Here is an 8,291-nt window from a genome sequence, read left to right as displayed (position 1 = left end):
GCCATGTCGCTGCTGGGGCTGACCCTCCTCTTGCCCGTCCCTGTCCCGCTTGTGCCAGTGTGTCACCTGCTGCTGCTCCCTGGCCCCGCCCCTGACGCAAACCCCGCCCCTGACGCACGCCAGGCCCCGCCCCGACGCAAACCCCGCCCCACACGCACGCCGGGTCGCGCATGCGCAGTGCCACGGCCCCGCCCCGTCAGGGGCTGCCGGCGTGTAGGGGCTGCCGTGAGCCGAGGGAGGAGCGGAGGCGGTGCCGGGCTGCGGCTGCACGGAGGGAGAAGGTGAGAGGGGCAGCGGGATGGACCGGCGGGTCCCGGGGAAAGCCCCGAGGAGGGGCGGCGGGGTCCGTGTCATAGAGGGGAGGGGGGTTGGCCGGAGCCGGGCGGCGGGTGGTGAGCGCCGTGTCGGAGCCGGGCGGCTGAGGGGAGCTAGCGGGGGGGGGGGGGTCCGGCCCGGAGCCGCGCTGCGGAGCTCGGGGCTGCCGTGGCGGCTCGGCGGGGCTTTCGGGGGAGTCGGCGCGAGGGCACGGGACGGTGTCCCCGCAGGGTCAGGCGGCGTGGAAGGCTGCCTCCCGCGGCGTGCCGGGAGCTGCAGGCTTGGGGCACGGGGCTGCTGGTCGGCCACGTTGGCTCCCCGGAGCATGCCGGGAAGTGTAGTCCCACGGCACTCGGCTGCCAGGCGGCGCTTGCCGGTGCGTGCTGGGAGGCGTCGTTTTCGGGGACGTGGCTGCCGGACAGCCCGAGGTTGGGGTTTTTTTGCCGGTTCCGAGTGGTTTTCTGCAGGCTCCCAGCAGCGAGGCGTTGCCCGCTGTCCCGAGCGGAGCGCTGCGGGTCGGGCTCCGCGCATGCGCGCTGGCGTTTCTAACCGCGCTGCCTGCTGCCGCCGAGCGAGCGCAAGGCGGTATTGCAGCTCCGGCGCGGCGCATGCGCAGTGCTGCGCGACTCTCAGCTGGGCGCGCCGTGGTCATGGGGCGCATGCGCGGTGCGCGACAGCAGCATGGCGGCGGGGTGGGCGCCGGTGCCGGGTGAGGGCCGGGCTCAGCGGTGAGGCGGAGCGAGCCCGGGCGACGGGTGCAGGCTGTCTGGTGCCCGCTGGCAGCCCGGGGGTGGCGGGACGGGACGGGAAGGTTCCAGCCGCCCGCTGCGAGGGCCGCTGAGGGAGGTTTGAGGTCAGGCCGCCGTTCTGGGGCTGGCCCCTTTGGCCTGGGAGCAGGGGCTGGACGTTTCCAGTTTGGAGGATGGACGCAAATTTTGGTAAAGGAGTGACGTGAGGTGCTGTGTTGAGGCCTTTCTCGGCTAGGTGAGCTGGCAGCCCCAGTGTGATTGTGTATATTAAAGTAGCATTGGGAAAAGTTTCTCCATAAAAACTTCCTCTCCATTGTTGTTTTTTCTGTTTTGTTTTAGGAGCAAATCTTTCCAGCTGTGTGCTGGGGCTGGGCAGCCCAGGTGGGTGTGATGAGGCTGGGGGCTGGACTTAGTTCTTCAAAGGGCTGCAGAGCTGTTCTTTGTGTTCCTACTAGGGTTTCCCAGGGTGTTCTTCCAAGGACCATTTCCCGAGGCTTTCTGCTGAGTTCACTGACGTCACATCTGAGACCTTTCCCATCTGGATAGAACTGTTGGAGGGACGGAGACAGGTAGGAAACTGTTATATGTGAAGGGGAGCCCGCAGCGCCAATGTGAGTGGGTCTGTGCGAAGACAGGTTTGAGGCCAGGCAGCCGTTTTGGGGCTGGCACCTTTGGCCTGGGAGCAGGGGCTCGACGTTTACAATTTGGTGGATAGATGTAAATATTTGCCAAGCGTGTCCTGTTGTGCTATGTTGAGAGCGTTTAGCTTGTCCTGTCTTTAATTCTGAACCCACTGGCTGGTGCAGAATGGTCATGTGACAAAAACAGCCTGAAATTTGTCCCCGTGCTGGATTTGTCCCGTGGTAAAGGAGTACGTCTGTTATTCCGGTGCGAAAGGTGTTTGTTGAGCGTACCGCATCGTCCGAGCTGCCCTCGGTCTGATTGCAAGCTGCGGGTTATGACTTTGAAATACGTTCGCCTACCATTCCTTACGGTGTGTTTCTGGTTTTTATTTTTTCAAAGAAAGGGTGGCTTTTTCGTTGATCTCTTTGTGAGAGGATCAAGTCAGGTGGCGGTAAATACGTAGAAGCGACTAGGCATACCACAGCGTGGACCGGACAGTATTGGCGTGCTGCTCTCCTAGCAGGGGAGAGCCAGGTGAGGATGCACGTGGTAAGTACTTGTTCTGCCTCCAGCTGAATGGAAAGATTCTCACGTTGAGGGTTCCCGGGCTTGTCTGTGTGATTAGCATTCCGATTTTTTTTCTTTTTAATATGAAACAGGGTCAGAGAGTTGTTGATGAATGGGACTTTGTGTACTGCTTTAGGTAGCTTTTAGTACCGACTCTTAGATCAGTTGCAAAACTTACTCTTTGTGCAGTTGACACGTTTTGTAGTATCTGTGGCAGAAACAACTACAAAGACATTTGTCTTGTAGGTAAGCTGAAAATAAAAATGCGGTTTCTCACCTGATTTTTCTTTCGGAGGAATGCCTGCCCCCACCCCCAGCGGCTGTTTTTTTTGCTAGCATTATTGGGGCAGGGAATGGTGGCGCTTGCCTGGTTTCTTCCCCTAGCCAGGGACCTGAAAATTTGTTTTTTCTCAGGTGTCTCGCCAAAAATTTACAAGTGTCGGTGGTCAACAGTGGCAGAGAATTGGGTGGCGTTTTCAATTTCAAAGGGAAGGGATGTGGAGGTGAAGTATGTTGATGTTAATTCTGTTACCAAAAGTGAAGTACCAGCTGCTTCCTCTTTCTAGATCTTCTCTCCTTTCGCCGTCCTCCCCCGAGGGTTACGTGGCCAGGCTGTGTATCTTGTCTGTTCTCGCACTCTCCCTTTGATACGCAGGAGCGCTGTGAAATAGAGGGGCTATGGACAGACACCTGCCATTGTTGCAGATGCCTTAAATTGTGTATTTGTCCCTTTAGCCTGTCATTTCCTCTCACCGTAACAGGTGAGTTACGTGCATCGTCAGGTTCCAGGTGAGAGCGGTGCCGCTGAACAATGCTCTTGGAGCGTGTGCGGAGGAGGGCGACCGAGGTGGTGCGAGGTCTCTGAGGCGAGACTTCGGGGGAGCGGCTGAGGTCGCTTGGTTTGTTCGGCTTGGAGACGAGAAGGCTGAGAGGTGACCTCATCGCAGTCTACGCCTTCCTCGAGGGGGACGGCGGAGGGGGAGGCGCTGACCTCCGCTCTCTCGGGGGACTAGCGATAGGGCCCGAGGAAAGGGGACGAAGCTGCGTCAGGGGAAGTTCAGACTGGACGTTGGGAAAAGGCTTTTTTGCTGAGAGGGTGGTCAGTCACGGAACAGGCTCCCCAGGGAAGCGGTCGCAGCCAGCAAGCCTGTCAGGAGTTTGAGGAGGGTCCGGACGATGCTCTTAGTCACACAGTTTAGTTTTAGGTAGTCCTGCGAGGAGCAGGGGCTTGGGCTCGGTGATCCTGATGGGTCCCTTCCGACTAGAGATACTCTGTGAAATCTTCCTGGTTAAAAATGAGCTTATTGTAACAGAGAATTCACTTCACATGGCTTTGTGCAAGGACCGTTGTCTTATAATAGCTTGCTTTTTTTTTTTTCTTTGGCCACAGATATGAGAAAAGCTCCGTCCAGAGATGAAGCAGAGACAGAATCAACTGTCCCTCTGCCTCATCCTGTGAGACCGGAAGACATGGAGTAACTGTAAGCTGTGATTCTCAGGCAAATGACTAAGAGCGTTTTTTTTTCCTTTTTAAAAAGTTTCCCGTGCCTTTGCTTTCACTCTCCCGTTCCTGTGTCGTGTGGCACGTCACATTTTTTGAGGCCGTGGAAGCGACACCGGGCGCGATGGGTTGTCAGAACCAGGTCCTCCTGCCTGTCACTGTTTTTGCTTACCTTCGCTATCTCTGTGTACCACCAGCCTGCGTCTCTCTCTCTATTCCTCCATCCCTGTCCCCTCTTCTCTGTTCTACTTTTGTTTCACTGCGTACGTCCCGTTCCCTGTCCCATCTTTATCCTTCCTTCCTTCTGCCTCTCCTTTTTCTTTGTGCTTTTGTCCTGCTCCCCAACCCTGTTTCTTGCACCATCTGACTGTCCTTTTCCTGGCACCTCTGTGTCTCTGCTCCCCGCCCCTGTCTTTCTCTCCCCTCTGCCCAGTCCTTGTCTCCCTCTTTTGTCTCTCTATCCCTCTGTCCTCCTCCTGCCTCTACCGCTCTGTCCTGCTCGCTGCCCCTCTTTTTCTCACTCTGCCCTGGCGTCCCGCTCCCCGGTCCTCTTTCCCTCTGTTGCTCTCTCCTTTTATCTGTCCTTCTCCCTGCTCCCCAGCCCGGTTCTCTCACGCTCCCGCTTCCTTTTTTTGGTCTCTGTTGCTCTGTCCTGCTCCCCGTGCCGCCGTTCCTCGCCGTACCTCTCAGTCCAGCTCCCTGCCCTTATTCTTTTTTCTTCCCTCTCTGTGGCGCTGCCCGCCCGGGGTTGTTTCTGCCTCTCTGTCCCGCTCCCCGTCCTTGTTTGTTGGTTGCCGTCCCACTGCCTCTCCCTCTCCCCGCTGCCTTTCTTCCTCTCTCCCTGCTGCTTCTTTCTCCATCACTGTCGTGCTCCCTGGCCCTGTCCTTCGCTCACCGTCCCTTTCCCTGCCTCGTGCTTTCTTGCTCACGGCTGCCCACCCCTATCCAGCTGGCTGCCACTTTTCTCCTCTCTTCTAGTGTCCTGCAGCCGGCTCCTCGGTTTTGGCGGCGGCCTCCGCCTCTGCACGGCAGCCCAGCTCTCCAGGAGCCCGACGGACCGACCGCGCCTCCGTTCCAAAAGTGTTTGTTGTCCCCAAAGTGGGATCGTTTACCCGGTGTGGAGTATGCCAACATACACGCAGAGCAGAGGTATTTTATTTACTTCACGTCTGTGCAGAGATGGGTGCTAGGTGGTAATTCCTCCAGGCTAGCACACTGCACGCAGAATTCTACCACATATTTATCTTGTAACAGGATGAGAAAAACCCACCTGAATTTACACTAAGCGGTTATTAATTGCCGCATCATCTGCTATCGGTCGAACACCTTTAAATGAGCAGGCACGCGCCTCGAGGGTGTGGGGGGTGTAATTTGCACAGTCCTTTAATTGGGTGGGTGGTCGCGAACTCCCCCAGCCACTTTTTCCCTTGCCCTAGTTCCTGCCGATTGTTGTTGACTCCAGGCCTCTCTGGCAGTCACCCAGCTGCGGGCTCTTTTCGGGGCAGGACGTGTCCTTTTTTCTCAGTTTTCCTGCTCTCCTTCAAAGGCTGCTCTTTAGCAAAGCGTGCTTTTTATCCGTCCTCAGGCTCTTCTTCAAAAGCAAAGCAAGTAGCGTGTTTAACCCTAAATTAAATGGTGTCTAAGCGCTAACCCCAACGCATTTCTGTCCCGGTAAAGTTGAAAATTCTACTTTATGGATATCGGAACGACTGCCGAGGTGCCCCAGAGCGGGGCCTCGTGCCCCGGTGCGCAGTCGCTCCCGGGCGGGGGGGGGTCCGTGCGTGACCAAATAAAGGCTTGCGGTCTCTTTTGGCCTCCTGGCTGCGTTTGTGCTTCCTTTGCACGGGGCAAGGGGCTGTGATGGAGGGCAGGGGAGGACGGAGGTGTGTGTGTGTGGGGGGGAATGAACGTATTCAACAACTTCATATCGCTGGCATCCTCTGGGTCCGAACCTGATGCTCCCTGGCCCTGCCCCTGCCCCTCCTTGACCCTGCCCCCGATGCAAACTCCACCCCGATGCTCCCTGGCCACTTCCCGACCCCGGGGATCACTGCGTGGGGGCCGAGGGTTTTCTGCACCCGTGTGATGTCTGCGGGACAGCGAGCCCCCAGGGTCTGTCATTCCCATGGCTCCTTGCTACTTCCCCCAGCAAATGCCATAGCCCATGCGCAAATAGAAAGGAGCAGAATCGCTGGAGAATTAGGAGAAACGGGCACCCACGCCACGCAGCGACGTGTTTTAGGAGGGGACCTCCTGCCTCAGCAGGGAGAGATCAAAGGCAGCGACAGGCGCAGTGGGATTGCTGTCAAACGAGCTCTCCTGAGAGGAGCCAGTCGGGCCAGGTACTATGTCCTGAGTTGCTCTGAAGAGCAATGAGGTGGCAAGATATTTTGGGTGGAGGCAGGTTGCCTTTGACAGAGACGATTCTAAGGGGTAGTTACAAGCAACCTTACCCGCGGCACCGCCGTGCACTGCTTCCTCGCCCATCCGGGGCGGGAATGCTCATCTTGGTCTCTGCACAAGGTCCCCAGGTGTCCCAAGCCGACCCTGGCTTTTAGAGCAGGGACATCTGGGGACCCCACCTTTTTTAACCAAAAAAGCAAATAAATTCAGCAGGGGCAGCAGCACCAGAAGCAACAAGGGCCATTTTCTCAGGATTGTTTATAAAGCAGCTGGGAGCAGTAGGTAGCCAGTGGCGAGGAGGATGGCCCTGGCAGAGAGACAGTGACGGCAGCACACGGAAAGGACCGCTCCTGGGGGAGTACCACTGCTTTGCACCTTCTCCTGCTGCTAAAGGAGAGTTAACTTCCAGACAAGTTACAGAATTTGGTCTTCTGCATTAAGGTTGTTAAGGAAATTTTTCTTCCTTCCTATAACGAACGTGTGCTGGCTGGTGAATCTCTTCCCTGCGCCCAAATGAGCAGCGCAGCGGGCACCACGCAGCACCGGGCATCGTGCTGGGGCTCTGGGCCCACGTGTTTTACCGGTACACAGTTGTCAAGGTTGCTGTCAGCATCTCGGCACGGCTTGTCTGCGGTCAGAGTTGTTATTAATAAATCGTAACAACCCCTGCTTGTTCCACAGTGCCCACGGGAGTTAATGATTAAACTCTAGCTAGGCCAGTTCTTGGAACAAGCCAGATATGTTATCACTGTGCATCAACTCCTGGGCAAGGAGCAACAGTGACCCTTTCTGTCTCTTATTAGACTTCAAAGTTAAAGGAAGCGTGGAAACAAAGAACAGCTGAGATCTCGGGGAAGCAGGACCGTACTCGCGCCCCTGCCCTGCCAAGGGCAGGGCTGGACCGGCGGTTGCTGTGGCAGAGCCTGAGCATGGGTTTTAAGAGCAGGAATGAGGAACATTGGATCTAGTCTGGTTTTAAGATACCAGGTAAATTTGCATCGCTGGCAAGTAAAGCAAAACAAACCCAACCCAGGAAAACCCCTGGTCGTTGGAACACGGCAGGAGTCAGCAGTAAAGGGCTCGAATGCCTTTGGTGGAGCTTGTCTTCGCTGTCTGGCTTTTCTGTATCTGCAGGTCATTAGTTTTCCACCACTGAGCACCGCACACATGGGAGCGGCAGTGACAAGGTCTGGGGGTACGGCTGCCATTTTTCTTGTAAAATCCCATTAGAAACAACAGGAAAAAGGTAACAGAGAGAAACGCAGACTGTATTGTGTCAAATCCTGCACTAGGTTGTCCTGGGCATGGACAGGTGTCACCCAGGCCACTCCTGGTGGTGCCCTTAGCAGGACTCAGGTTCACCTGAGCACACCTACTGCACGGTCACATTTGAACATGATGGGACAGGTCTGTACATCGGCTGACCCTTGGCTGAGCGGAGTTAGGAGGACACCAATTTTCAGGGAACGTTGCAGCAGCTTTAGAGTCTGCTGCACTGTTTTTTAATCTTAATAACTACATGACCAGGGTTTGCCATGGTTGGTTGGTGTAATTGGAGAGATACCCCTGCCGATGCTCGGGGCTGCTCCGTGCAATATGCTGGGCTCAGCTCTGCACCTGGCTTTGGAGCACAGGGACCTGGGACAGGGTGACACGAGCTGAACCCCAGCAGCGTTTCTGCCATGCCTGACTCCACAAAGCCTTACTTTGTTTATCGTAACCCCAAGAGGCCTGCAGGGATTATGGCATCGCCCAGAAGTTCAGCAGCAGCCTGTTGTATGAAACACAGCACGCAGCTGGATGAGTCCCCAGCCCAAGGTCCCACACAGACCCAGGGGCTGAGTCCCACTGCCTTCCTCCTTGGGTGGTCGTTTATGCGGGTTGGGGCAACAGGAATGCGAAGTGCCATTGCACCAGCATAGGAACCCTTCCCACACCTCCTGTTTCCATACATCGCTGTAAACACCAACGCAAAGCACCGAACAGAAGGGAAATAGGTGGATCAGGCAACACATGGGGATTATCCTGGTGACTTTATGAAGCAAAGAGAGATGCAATACTCCTTGAAACGGGTAATTTATCCCTCCTTCATATCAGAGTACCTGGAGTCAGAGAGGATCCTGCTCTCCATC

The 8,291-nt window shown here is 56.2% G+C and overlaps 1 long non-coding RNA gene across 1 annotated transcript; it reads left to right on the top strand.

The window, feature by feature from the left end:
• Positions 1–1,854: 1,854 nt before the first annotated feature.
• On the top strand, positions 1,855–4,820 carry LOC142605189 (uncharacterized). The gene is made up of 3 exons (XR_012838921.1): positions 1,855–2,237; positions 3,646–3,736; positions 4,735–4,820. It is a non-coding gene; the product is annotated as an uncharacterized LOC142605189 (long non-coding RNA).
• Positions 4,821–8,291: the final 3,471 nt, after the last annotated feature.

Source organism: Balearica regulorum, chromosome 25 (genome assembly GCF_011004875.1).
Source record: "Balearica regulorum gibbericeps isolate bBalReg1 chromosome 25, bBalReg1.pri, whole genome shotgun sequence".
Taxonomy (NCBI): Eukaryota; Metazoa; Chordata; class Aves; order Gruiformes; family Gruidae; genus Balearica; species Balearica regulorum.
Note: the sequence above shows the minus strand (reverse complement) of the source record. Positions and strands in the feature narration are given on the sequence as shown.